Raw genomic sequence first — 13,205 nt, forward strand, 5'->3', positions numbered from 1 at the left:
CAGAGGAATGGTATGGGGTGGGAGGTGGGAGGAGGGTTCAGGATGGGGAATACGTGTACACCCATGACGGGTTCATGTTGATATGGCAAAACCAATACAATATTGTAAATTTAAAATAATAATAATAATAATAAAATTTTTTAAAAATAAAAAAAAATAAAAATTGACCACTGAGTTAAACATTTGGAATTCACTGGTGACCTTGACAAGAGTGGATTTAAAGGAAAATGAGAGAAATGGAGATAAAAAATTCTACAAACAACTCTGCAGAAGTCCATAATAAGAAAACATAAAATAAAAAAAAGCAGAAGCAGGATGTGTCACAAAAGACAAATTTTTAATGAGAGGTGACATTATAGTCAGTCTGTTTGCTGATGGGAACCGTCCAGAGAAACAGAAAACTTAATCCAGGACAAAGAAGAGACTTGCTAGAATATCACTGAATAAACAAGAATTGAGTAGAAAATGGCAACCCACACCAGTACTCTTGCCTGGAAAATCCCATGGACGGAGGAGCCTGGTAGGCCACAGTCCTGGGGTTTTCGAAGAGTCAGACAGGGCTAAGAGACTTCACTTTCACTTTTCACTCTCAGGAATTGGAGAAGGAAATGCCAACCCACTCCAGTGTTCTTGCCTGGAGAATCCCAGGGCTGGGGGACCCTGGTGGGCTGCTGTCTATGGGATTGCACAGAGTCAGACATGACTGAAGTGACTTAGCAGCAGAAGCAGCAGCACACAAGAAGTGAACACAAGCCAAATAATTTGCTCACAGTAACAAGACTGAGATCATATGCAGAAAGGCTGTCATGGTGGATTAATGGGTATGGTCACCAGCCTTCAAGATGACCCTGTGAATCACATGTCCTGATATTCCCACCCCTATGTAGTTCTCTCTCAAACTATCACAGGGTTGACCTGTGAGACTAAGCAAATACAGAAGTGAAGATGTGTAACGTCTGAAAAAAGACTGCACTTTATCATGGATGCAAGTTCTTTCCTGAATCACTCATTCTGGGAAAAGACAGCAGCCTCCACACGAGCAGCCCCTTGGAGAGGCCCACAGAAGGAGGAACTGAGGCCTCATGAGTACAGCCAAGTAAGAGAACTTACATTCAATAAGCCAAGTTTTCAGAGGTTGCCAAACCAGATAAAAGCTTGACTACCACCTCAGGAGGGACCCTGAGGCTAAACTACCCAACTGGATTCTAGACCAATAGATATCAAGTGTAAGTTTTTTCAAACTATTCAATTTTGAGATAATATGTACAACACAAACAGTTCGAGGTATAATATCATTCACATCATACTTACACACAGAAGAGTTCTCCTATAAATATGGTAAAACTTAAAAAACACAAAACAAACCAAAACACCTAAAAACAGGAGTTGCCTGGCAGTCCAGTGGTTTGATTAGGACTCAGCCCTCTCACTGCCAGGATCCTGTGTTCGATCCCTGGTTGGGGAACTAATATCCTATGAAGCCACATGTTGTGACCAAAACCAAACATGCTGTCAAGTTCAAAGCTGTACCAGCAATAGATAACTATGCAACAGAGCTGTAGGCACAAGTTGCTGGGCATAAAGCTACCTATCATCTTGTTTACTGGCATGAAATGAACTCAGATGCTCCCCCACCCCCATCCAGTGGAGTTCAATTACTTAATGAAATAAAGCTCTTACAGGTGCAAAAATGAGCAAGTAATCCCATGTAAACATGTTAAATCACAACACATTTTCTTTGAATGAACCACTTTATTCATTTGGCCGTGCTGCTTGGCTTGTGGGGTCCCAGTTCCCTGACCAGAAGTTAAATCCAGACCACTGCAGTGAAAGCCAAGAATCCTAATCTCCAGGCCACAAGGGAATTCCCATACCTTCATTACTTTGCTTTTGTAGCTAAAACCTTAGGATATGTGCATTGCCCCATTTTAGCCTCACCAAGTGGTAGGAGTCAGCTCTACACAGCTTAAAACCCATGGTGCTCTTACTTTTTTTTTCTTTCAAGAATGCAGGAGAAAGCAAGCCAGTAGCCTCCCTGCCTGCTTTTAATGTTTCAACTCAGAGAGCTTCAGAGTGACCTGAAACCATGATTGCCCTGAAGTCACCACCCGCAATCAGGGTCAGCTAATCCCCAGGAGAACTCTCTCTCCACAGCAACATGTCAGCCCATGAATGAAAGGAGAAAAACGGAAGGCAAGAAAGACACAACTTTGTTCCTTATTGTAAAAATGTCTGTCACCTTACCTCAGGGGCACATTGAAAACCTGAGTGCCCTTCCCAGGCAGGAGAAGGTCACATCCTGGGGTCGGGCAGAGGGAAAGGTCAGGGTGAGTCACCTCTTCCTGAAACATTCTATCCCCCAGGCCCTACCTGGTCCTACCCTACAGATGCTGACCAGGTGTCTCACACTCAACCAGAGCAAGTGATTGAACTCCTCTTCCCTGAGCTTCTTCCTCCCACCTCCCTTCTCTCAGTAACAAACAAACGAACAAACAAACAAATACCTCATCTGCCACCTTTCCGAACCAAAGGCCTGAATCTCGGGGCCCCCAGGGACAGGGGCAGCCCTGGAGTCTGAGGAGAGGCAGAGCAAACAGGAAAACGACCAAAGCGCCGCGGCAGTGGAGAGGCCACTAGATTGATTTTTTTTTTTTTTGCTGTGCCCGCCTGACTGTGTCTGGTTGCAGAACCGGGTTGGGCCCGAGTCATAAACCCGCGTGAAGATTTGTATATGTGTGTGTGTTTAAATATATTAAGTTCCACAGGAGACCTGGGAGGGGCGGGGGGCTGGGGGCATGACAGGCCCTTTCCGCGAGCTGGCTTGTCCCACCCCTAGGACAGGAAGGCTGCTGGAGAGCTGCTCCCACCCAGACTAGAGAGGGGAGAGGGCGAAAGGGGCCTGGGGCCTGTAGGCCCGGCCTCAAGCTCCCTTGGCCCTCAGAGGCCGTCCCGCCGAGCAAGGCCCCGCCAGATTGGGGATCTGAGAAACCCTTCCCTGGGCACTCTGGCACCGCTTTGGCCGCACCAGGCCCCAGTCCTTACCGGTCCCCGTGGGCGGCGATGCCAGAACTGCCGGCAGCTCACCTGCACCTAAACAGTCCCTGGGTTAAGTCTGAGGAGGCAGGCCCGAGGGAACAATGCCTCCTCAGGCCTGGGACGCCGCTTCAACTGCCGGCGTGTCCGCTGCCAAGGACGATTGGTTGCCAGGTGTTGACGCCTGCAATCGGATTGGCCGCTAGGCCGAGTTCCGCGCATGCGCGCGCGGTGGCCCCCTCTGGAGGCAACTGCTGGGGGCGTAGTCAGGCTGAACCTGAATCTGAAGTGTTTTGGGTCTGTCAAGATTGCGCAGCTCACCAAAGGGGAAAAAAGAAAATAGATTGCACAGTCGCCAGGGCACAGGGCTGAGAACGACCTCCGAGTCTACCAGGGGACTTCAATGATGGTGTCTAGCACTCACAGCCCTCAGGGGTGACCTGCCCCTTGCTTAAGAAACTTGACCTTGACCGTACACCTGGATCTTGAAGCCCCTTCTCTTGGAATTCCATTTTGCTCAATGCAGGGCAGCCTGCCCCCGATTTTGCACAGCTAGAGTGAGCTGAGCCGAGAAGACAACGGCAACCCACTCCAGTACTCTTGCCTGGAAAATCCCATGGACGGAGGAGCCTGGTAGGCTGCAGCGCATGCGGTCGCTAAGAGTCGGGCACGACTGAGCGATTTCACTTTCACTTTTCACTTTCATGCATTGGAGAAGGGAAGGGCAACCCACTCCAGTATTCCTGCCTGGAGAATCCCAGGGACAGAGGAGCCTAGTGGGCTGCTGTCTATGGGGTCGCACAGAGTCAGACGGGACTGAAGCGACTTAGCAGCAGCCTAGTGAGCTGAGAATGAGCTTTACTTCTTTTTCTTTTTCTTTTTTTTTAATTTTAGAGCCTACACTTTTTAATGGCTGAGGAAAACCGAAAAGCATATTATTTTCTGACGTGAAAATTGTGTGAAGTTCAATTTTTGGTGTCCTTAAAGTTGAAACAGGGACTTGCCAGTTCCTTTGGTTATTGTCTATGACTGAAAACTTGATCAATCGTCAAAGATCATATTCGCAAAGCCTAAAATAGTTCTTTTTGGGCCCTTTACAGAGTCTTTTTAAAATGCTCTGTTCTGCTGGAAGTCTCCTAGTAGTCATATGGGGGAATAAAGTCTTGGTTTTGTTACAATATTTTCTTCTCTATTATATTCATTTTTCATTCTTTATTAATTGCATTCCTTCTTATCGCTATAAGTTTGTTCTGTTGCGCATCTTTACAACTTTTTGAGATAGTTATTTGTAACTCTCATTTCTCTTATATGTAATGCTATAAGTTTACTTTAATTTGTTGTTGTTGTTGTTCAGTCTGTCAATCATGTAGGACTCTTTGCAACCCCATGCACTGCACGCAGCACACCAGGCTTCGCTGTCCTTCACTATCTCCTGGGGTTTGCTCAGACTCGTGTCCATTTAGTTGGTGATACTATCCAACCATCTTATCCTTTGCTGCCCACTTCTTCCTGCCCTCAGTCTTTCCCAGCATCAAGGTCTTTTCCAATGAGTTGGCTTTTCACATCAGGTGGCCAAACTATTGGATCTTCAGCTTCAGCATCAGTCCTTCCAGTGAATATTCAGAGTTGATTTCCTTTACGATTGACTGCTGAATCTTGCTGTCCAAGGGACTCTCAAGAGTCTTCGCCAACACCACAGATCAAGAGCATCAATTCTTTGGCACTCAGCCTTCTTTATGATCCAACTGTCACATCCATACATGACTGCTGGAAAAACCATAGCTGTGACCAGATGGACTTTGTCAGCAAAGTAATGTCTCTGTGTTTTAATATGCTGTCCAGGTTTGTCATAGCTTTTCTTCCAAGGAGCAAATATCTTTTAATTCTGTGGCTGCAGTCACCACCCACAATCATTTTGGACCCCAGGAAAATAAAGTCTGTCACTGTTTCCATCGTTTCTCCATACAACTTTAACTGTGTCTCACAATTTTTGCTGCATAGTTTGTTCATTATCATTCACTTCAAGTATATCTTAATATTCTCTTCTTAAGACAAAGATTATATATTGTATGGGCTTCCCTGGTACCTCAACTGGGAAAGAACTTTCCAGCCAATGCAGGAGACACAAGAGGCCTGGGTTCGATCCTGGGTCAGGAAGATTCCCCTGGAGAAAATAATGGCAATCTGCTCCAGTAGTCTTGCCTGAAAATTCCATGGAGATATATATTATGGATTAATGTAGTTAGTGATATTTTCCAAATGAATGGCATTTTAAAAGATGTTTCTTTGTCAATTTCTCATGATTGCATATGGTCAGATCACACAATATAAATATTATTGATCCTTTGTATTTGAAGATTTCAATTCAGTTAAGTGTACCATACTTTAGATTTCCATTCCAGTGAAGTCAAAATGAAGAGGGTGTGATGTAGACAAAATACTTGCAATGTCTAAAATATATATCTGTGAAATGACCTCCATTAAGCCTCACAATTATTCCAGCATCTTTCAGTAGGGTACCTTTAACTAAGTTCCAGGTTTTATGCAAATTTTACCAGCTTTTCCAAAAATGTTCTTTTCCAGTTTCATATTCCCATACAGGATACTGAACTGCATGAGGATATATAGCCAAAAGCTACAGATACCTCCCTTAGTTTACTCTGGTCTATAGCAGTTTCCTAAACTTTCCTTGCTTTACATGACTTTTGACAATTCTCAGGAGTCCTTCAGGGACAGGCATTTTGCACAATGACTCTCAATATGGGTTTGATATGTTTCTCCTGGTTGCACTGGGGTTTATATATTTTTAGAACTATACCTCCAAGGCAAAATATCTTTCTTATCACTTCCCATCAAGGATTCATACTATCAATATGACTTACCACTAGTTCCTCTGCTATAAAGTTATCTCCTTCCCTCTGACATATTCTGTTCTTTAGAAACAAGTCACTAAACCCAGCCTACACTTGGGGAGGGGCATGGACTCTCATCTTGAGGAAAATATCTAAGAGAAACACAAGTTACTGAGTATACAAATTAATTGAAACTCATTTATAAGGAAGATCTGGTTCTTCTAGCCATATCTTTTCATTTTAAATTAATTTAATTAAATTAAAGTAAAGATTTAAGAGGTTTCCCAGGTGGTGCTAGTGGTAAAGAACTTGCCTCCCAATGCAGGAGATGTAAAAGACACCCAGGTTCAGGAAGATCCCCTGGAAAGGGAAATGGCGACCCCTGCCCATATTATTGCCTGGGTAATCCCATGGAGAGAGGAGCCTGGCAGGCTACACTGATGAGGTCACAAAGAGTCAGACAGGACTGAAGCTGCTGAACACACACAAAGATTTAATACCTCAGTCACACTAGCTACATTTTAACATCTCCAAAGTGGCATATTAGACAAGGACATAGAAACATATTCATTGAGAATTCCCTAGTGATCTGGTTGTTAGGGCTTTGTGCTTCCACTGCAGGGAGCAGAGATTCCATCCCTGGTTGAAGATCTAAATCCCTTAATCCTCACAGCAAAGCCAAAAAAAAAAAAAAATCCTACCAGGTGAACACTCCATCTGAAAATTCAGATAAAGGATATAAACAGGTAACCTCAGAGAAGAGAAACATACACATTTATATATGTGAAAAGCTGGTTGTCCTTATTAGGGCATACATGTAACAATTATTTAAAAGTTTTCTATTGCTGCAGAAACTTCTGGGAATAGCACTGACTTAGATCATTGTTTTGCCAACCTTTCTTCTTTTCAAATGTAATGCACATTAACACATGAAACTGCTTTATCTCCATCTCAAAAATTTTCTGTTTTCAATATCATTCAGCTTAAGTATTTTATTTTTCCCATAACAATTTCTCTCAGGACCAGTAAGTTATTCAGGTTCAGAAGCAGGAGTAGGAGGAGCCTAAACCACAATATTAAAGAAGCTTGTGAGTTACAGATGGAGAAGGTAATGGCACCCCACTCCAGTACTCTTGCCTGGAAAACCCCATGCTCAGAGGAGCCTGGTAGGCTGCAGTCCATGGGATCCCTAAGAATCTGACATGACTGAGCGACTTCACTTTCACTTTTCTCTTTCATGCATTGGAGAAGGAAATGGCAACCCACTCCAGTGTTCCCAGGGATGGGGGAACCTGGTGGGCTGTGCGACCTATGGGGTTGCACAGAGTCAAACACGACTGAAGTGACTTAGAAGCAGTAGTGAATTACAGAGGTGCCACTTTTGCACTTTGGGTTCCTGGCAATCCTTAATCTATCCTCAGCCTGGGTGAAGTTATATTGCTTCATTTTCAAACTTTGGGAGTTATTTCCTCCGTATTTATCTTTCTAGGTTTTTGTTTGGCCATGCCATGGAACCTGTGGGATCTTAGTTCCATAACCAGGGTGTTGAACCCTGGCCATTGGCAGTGAAAGCATCAAGTCCTAACCACTGAACCACCAGGGAATTCTCATATCTTTTTCTTTCTTTCTTTCAAATATTTATTCATTTACTTGGCTGTGCTTGGTTTTAGTTCCAGCACAAGGACTCTTCAGTCTTCACTGTAGCATGTGGGAGGCAGGATTTTTAACTGTCACATGCAGTATTTCTAGCAGCAGTATGTGGGATCTAATGCCCTGACCAGGGAATGAATTTGGACTCCCTAATTGGGGAGCACTGAGTCTTACTACTGGACTACAGAGATGTCCTTCCCATGGTCAAACCCAGGTCTCCCACATTACAAGTGAATTCCTTACTGTCTGAGCCACTGTAGCTTTGACTATAACAACTTTGGTCAGCAGAGTGATGCCTTTGCTTTTTTTTGATGCTATCTATGTTTGTCATAGCTTTTCTTCCAAGGAGCTAGCTACTTTTAATTTTGTGGTTACATTCACCATCCACAGTGATTTTGGAGTTCAAGAAAATAAGATCTGCTGTTATTTTCACTTTTTCTCCATTTGTTTGCCATGAAGTGATGGGACCAGATGTCACAATGTTCATTTTTTGAATATTGAGTTTTAAGCCTGCCTTTTCACTCTCCTCTTTCCCTGTCATCAAGAGGATCTTCATTTTCTGTTATTAGTGTGGCAGCATCTGCATGTCTGAGGTTGTCGCTATTTCTCCCAGAAATCTTGATTCCAGATTGTGCTTCATCCAGCCCAGCATTTTTAATGATGTACTCTGCATATAAGTTAAATAAGTAGGGCAACAGTACACAATCTTGACATACTCCTTTCCCTATTCAGAACCAGTCTCTTGTTCCATGTCCAGTTCTAACTGTTGCTTCTTGACCTGCATACAGATTTCTCAAAAGGCATGTCAGATGGTCTGGTATTCCCATCTCTTTAAGAATTTTCCAGAGTTTGTTGTGGTCCACACAGTCAAAGGTCTCATCACTTCATGGCAAATAGACGAGGAAACAAAGAATCAGTGACAGACTTTATTTTCTTGAGCTCCAAAATCACTGCAGATGGTGACTGCAGCCACGAATTTAAAAGATGCTTGCTCCTTGGAATAAAAGCTGTGACAAACCTAGATGGCATATTAAAAAGCAGAGACATTACTTTGCCAACAAAGGTCAGTGGAGTCAAGGCTATGGTTCTTCCACTAGTCATGTATGGATGTGAGAGTTGGACCATAAAGAAGCCTGAGCACCAAAGACTGGACACTTTTGAACTGTGATGTTGGACAAGACTCTTGAGAGTCCCTTGGACTGGAAGGAGATCCAACCAGTCAATCCTAAGGGAAATCAACCCTGAATATTCAGTGGAAGAACTGATGCTGAATGTCCAATACTTTGGCCTCCTGATGGGAAGAGTCAACTCATTGGGAAAAAAAAAAAAACAAACAAACCTGATACTGGGAACTATTGAAGGCAGGAGCAGAAGGTGTGACAGAGGACACGATGGTTGGATGGCATCAGCAACCCAACGGAACGAGTTTGAGCAAGCTTCGGGAAATGGTGATGGACAGGGAAGCCTGGCATACTGAAGTTCATAGGGTCACAGGGAGTCAGACACGACTGAGAAACTGAACAACAAAAGCCAGGCAGGGTCTCTATGTACAGCTGGCTGAACCTCAATAGGGCTTTTTTGAATTTCTGGAGGTGGGTAGAACTTAATTTTTAGCCAGATCCCTTGCTGCAACACGTCTGGAATATTTTGTGTTTGTAGTCAATCTTCTTTGTAGTTTTTCTGGGTGACACTTGGGAGTCAGTGTTCCTCACAATGATGGATGCTGTCTCTCTCAGTCCCAGCTGAACTGAAGTTTGGATCATGACCTCTGTTTCAGGAGGCAACCCTCAAAATTGCTCTGGCTTTTTGAAAGACTGATGATTCTTTGTTTGGTGCTCCGTCTTTTCCTTCATTTTCAAACACTGTAGCCAGCACTTGGAATATGGAAAGACCCTCTTATTTCAGTGCCTCCAAGTGTGATTTATGAAGAATGTCACCAGTTTGAAAATTTCGAAGCAAAACAGACAAAGCAAATTGTTCATGTTTCCATGCCATATTCTAAAACGTACCTCTACATTGGCCAAGGCTGACAGTCTGTAATTGCAAACACGGCACACATAGGGCATTTTGCCAGGTTTGTGACTGTCCTTCATGTGCTATAAGAGAACCTGATCTGTTTTGAAGGACAATTCACAGATATAACAGACCGTGGAGGGCTCCCGGGAAGCATGGACACTTTCAATGTGACACTGCAACTGGAACAGGGTGGGAAACTGGTGGTGGCAGTGCTGGCAGGTAGTGTGGATTTCCCAGCTGTCACCCTTCTGCCTCTCCAGGTCCAGATGGTTCCTCACATGGGTCATAAACTTGACATTTTTTAGAACTCTCAAGCAACTGAGGCATTTAAAGACTGTGTGAGTCTTCTGTTCTGACTGCCCATCTCTTGTATGCTGTCCATAGTAAAAGTCATCAAGTAACATGATCAGATTTCCTTTCATGGGATCAACAGTCTTGCTCTGACTTGCAAGAGTCAAAAAGTCCGTTTTCTCCAGCCCCTCCAACTACATGTTCTGTCTGGATCCATAAGACTGAAGCATGCCTGGTCATTTGCATGAGTCTGTGAAAATGATGCCCCGCGGTGAACATGGCTCGGTGAGGTCAGGAGACCTTCCAAGGTCATAATCGTGTCCTTTGTAGGAGAAATACCTACAGGGGCCATGGTGGAGGCAGGTCCCCCTGGGATTCCATTGCTGAGTTTGGGTCTTTTGGGATTCCCACTGTTACATTTTACATCTGAAGTGGGACATTGCTTTGAATTAAGAGGACTTTCATCCTTGCCTGCTATTGAGAGACTAGCTCCAGATAGACAATGAGGCCGCAGAGAGAGCAATTCTGAATTGTGAAGCACAGCTTCCAGAGAGCTCGTTTTATAATCAGGTTTAGATGAAGGCTCGAAAATAACAGGACTGTTTTTTCCTCCCCATTCAGACTGAGAAGCTAATGATACAGCCACTGGTTCTGATGCTGGGGTCCTGAGATTTGCAGGTTGCAATGTGCAGGAGGGATCTGGACTCATGTGGCCCTTCTTTCTTCTTGAAGATGCATCCCTGGTCACTCTGTTCAAAATGTTAGAAATGACTGGCTTTGAACTTGAAATCACTCTGACAAAGAGAGTTTCAGCATCCTCATTGACATGCTGCACTCCAACAAAGATGACCTCAGCATCATCATTATCCTCATCTCTGGGTTTGGACCCTGCGGTCTTTGTCTCGGGTTGTGGTCATGCTTGTGCTTCCTCACATAGGAAGAGATGGGCCATTTTTCAATCACTTTTGGCTTCAAGTGGCCCCTTCCAGTGTTTTTTCCACCTAAAGGCAACCACAGAACAAGGTCATCCCCTCTGATCTCAGGTGTCACTTTCTGTGGTTTCAGTTAACCCTCAGTTGTTCACTGAAAATATTAAATGGAAAACTCCAGAAATACATAACTCATAAGTTTTAAATTGCATGTCATTCTGAGGAGTAGGATTGGAATCTCACACCATCCTGCTTCCTCCTGCCCAGAAATGTGAATCGAACTTAGTCCTGCACATCTCACCCATTTGTCACTCGGTTACCACAATGACTGTTGAGATGTCACAGAGCTTGTGACCAAGTCACCCTTATTTTACTCAATAATGGCCCCAAACCGTAAGTGGAGTGATGTTGGTTATTTAGACATGCCAGAGAGAATCCTTTAAGTGCTACCTTTAAGTGAAAAGATCAAAGTTCTCAATTTGATATAAAAAGAAAAAAAAGTATGCTGAGGTTGCTAATATCTGTGGTGAATGTGAAGCAGAGAAAAGAAATCTGGGTTAGTTTTGCTGTCAAACTGCAAACTGCAAAAGGTATGGCCACAGAGCATAGTGCATAGTTAGGGTGAAAAAAAAATCACGAAATTAGTTCAGTAATATATTTTACATAGAGACTACATTCACAAAACTGTTATAAAAATATGTTGTTATAATTGTTCTATGTTATTATTACACCTTCCCTGGTGGCTCAGATGGTAAAGTGTCTGCTACTATTCAGGAGACCTGGGTTCCATCCCTGGAGAAGGAAATGGCAACCCAATCCAGAATTCTTGCCTGGGAAATCCCATCACAGAGGAGCATAGTAAGCTGCAGTCCATCAGGTTGCAAAGAGTTGGACACGACTGAGCAACTTCACTTTCACTTTCCTGTTATTATTAGGAAGTTGCCAATCTCTTACTGTTCTTTTATAAAATAAACTGCATCACAGGTATGTTTGTATAGAAAAACCATTGTGTATATAGGGTTTGATATTATGTGTGGTTACAGATGTCCACTGGGGGTCTTGGAACTTATTCTCTGCAGATAAGTGGTGATGATTATATTTCTTCCAAAAGACAAAATTAGTACCTGATTTAATCATCAGCTGAAACATTGAGATAACTATTAACACCCTTAGACATAAGGAAACATCTCAAACTCAGTTAAGTGACATGATCATTTTAAACTTCCTTCTCCAGACCCTACTTTTGCCTTGTCTCCCCATAGTGGCCCCAGTGCTCCTGTTAAACTCTACAGGAGAGCTGGTAGGCACCACTTTGCTTATAGATCTCCAATCTCACTCAGAAATGCTGACCAACATAAAATGTCCAAAAAAGCCCCCAGCTGTCCCTTGGGGGTGCCCCTCACTCCCTCCATTCTCTGAGTCCAGAAGGCACCAGACTCTATACATGGATCAAAAATATATAAAAAAAAAAAATTCCAGAAAGTTCTCATAGCAAAACTTGAACCTGCCTCATGCTGGCAACTATATATACATATACATACACACACATACATACATACATACAAAATACATACATATGCATATATACACATACATGTATATGCATATACATATATGTGTATATATATAGCATGTACATTGTACTTGAAACTATTTACACAGCATTGGCATTGTATTAGGTATTACAAGGAATGTGGAGATGATTTAAAGCATGTGGGAGCATCCCCTTAAGTTACGTGCAAAGACTATACCATTTTATATAAGGAACTTGAGCATCCATGGATTCTGGTATCTGTGGGTGCAGGGTTCCCAGACCCAATCTCCCAAGGGTACCAAGGAGAGAGGACAGGGCCTTCTCAGGACTTCTGCTACTCCCCCTGCCTTGGACACTGTCTCAAGTACTGTCACCCAACTCCTGACCTGCTTCAGTCCACAATCTCTGCCAGGCTTCCCTGACCCTGATGTCAGAAATCACAGCCTCCCCCAACTCACATGCCATATTCAACTCCAGAGCTATTGGGTTGCTGTATTGTTGTTTCTAGAACAAGTTCTGGTGTCTGTCAGTGCTACATGTCTGCTGCATAAATAAACAGTAGCTGTTATGAATACAATCTTTATCTGTACCACAGGCTTGACCCACTAATTCCTGGCTCCCCAGGTTCTTACACTTGATCTTAGCAAAGAAGCTGACAAGCAATTTCTCCAAGCATTTAATGAATTCCAAATCTTAATGAATTAAAAGTATCATGCAAGGGAGAAAGTCAGCCAGTATGTAGTTGGATGCTGACAGGGGCAGTAGTGGTCATTGAAATAAAAGGTTTGTAACACAATTTCTCTCCATATAATACATTTGTTGATAGCTTCCATGCTGTTAACACGTTTCATTGACATTAAGGGACATTCTACAGTTTACATTTGACCATTTCTGATACCA

This window comes from Bos taurus, chromosome Y (assembly GCF_002263795.3).
Source record: "Bos taurus isolate L1 Dominette 01449 registration number 42190680 breed Hereford chromosome Y, ARS-UCD2.0, whole genome shotgun sequence".
NCBI classification, from domain to species: domain Eukaryota; kingdom Metazoa; phylum Chordata; class Mammalia; order Artiodactyla; family Bovidae; genus Bos; species Bos taurus.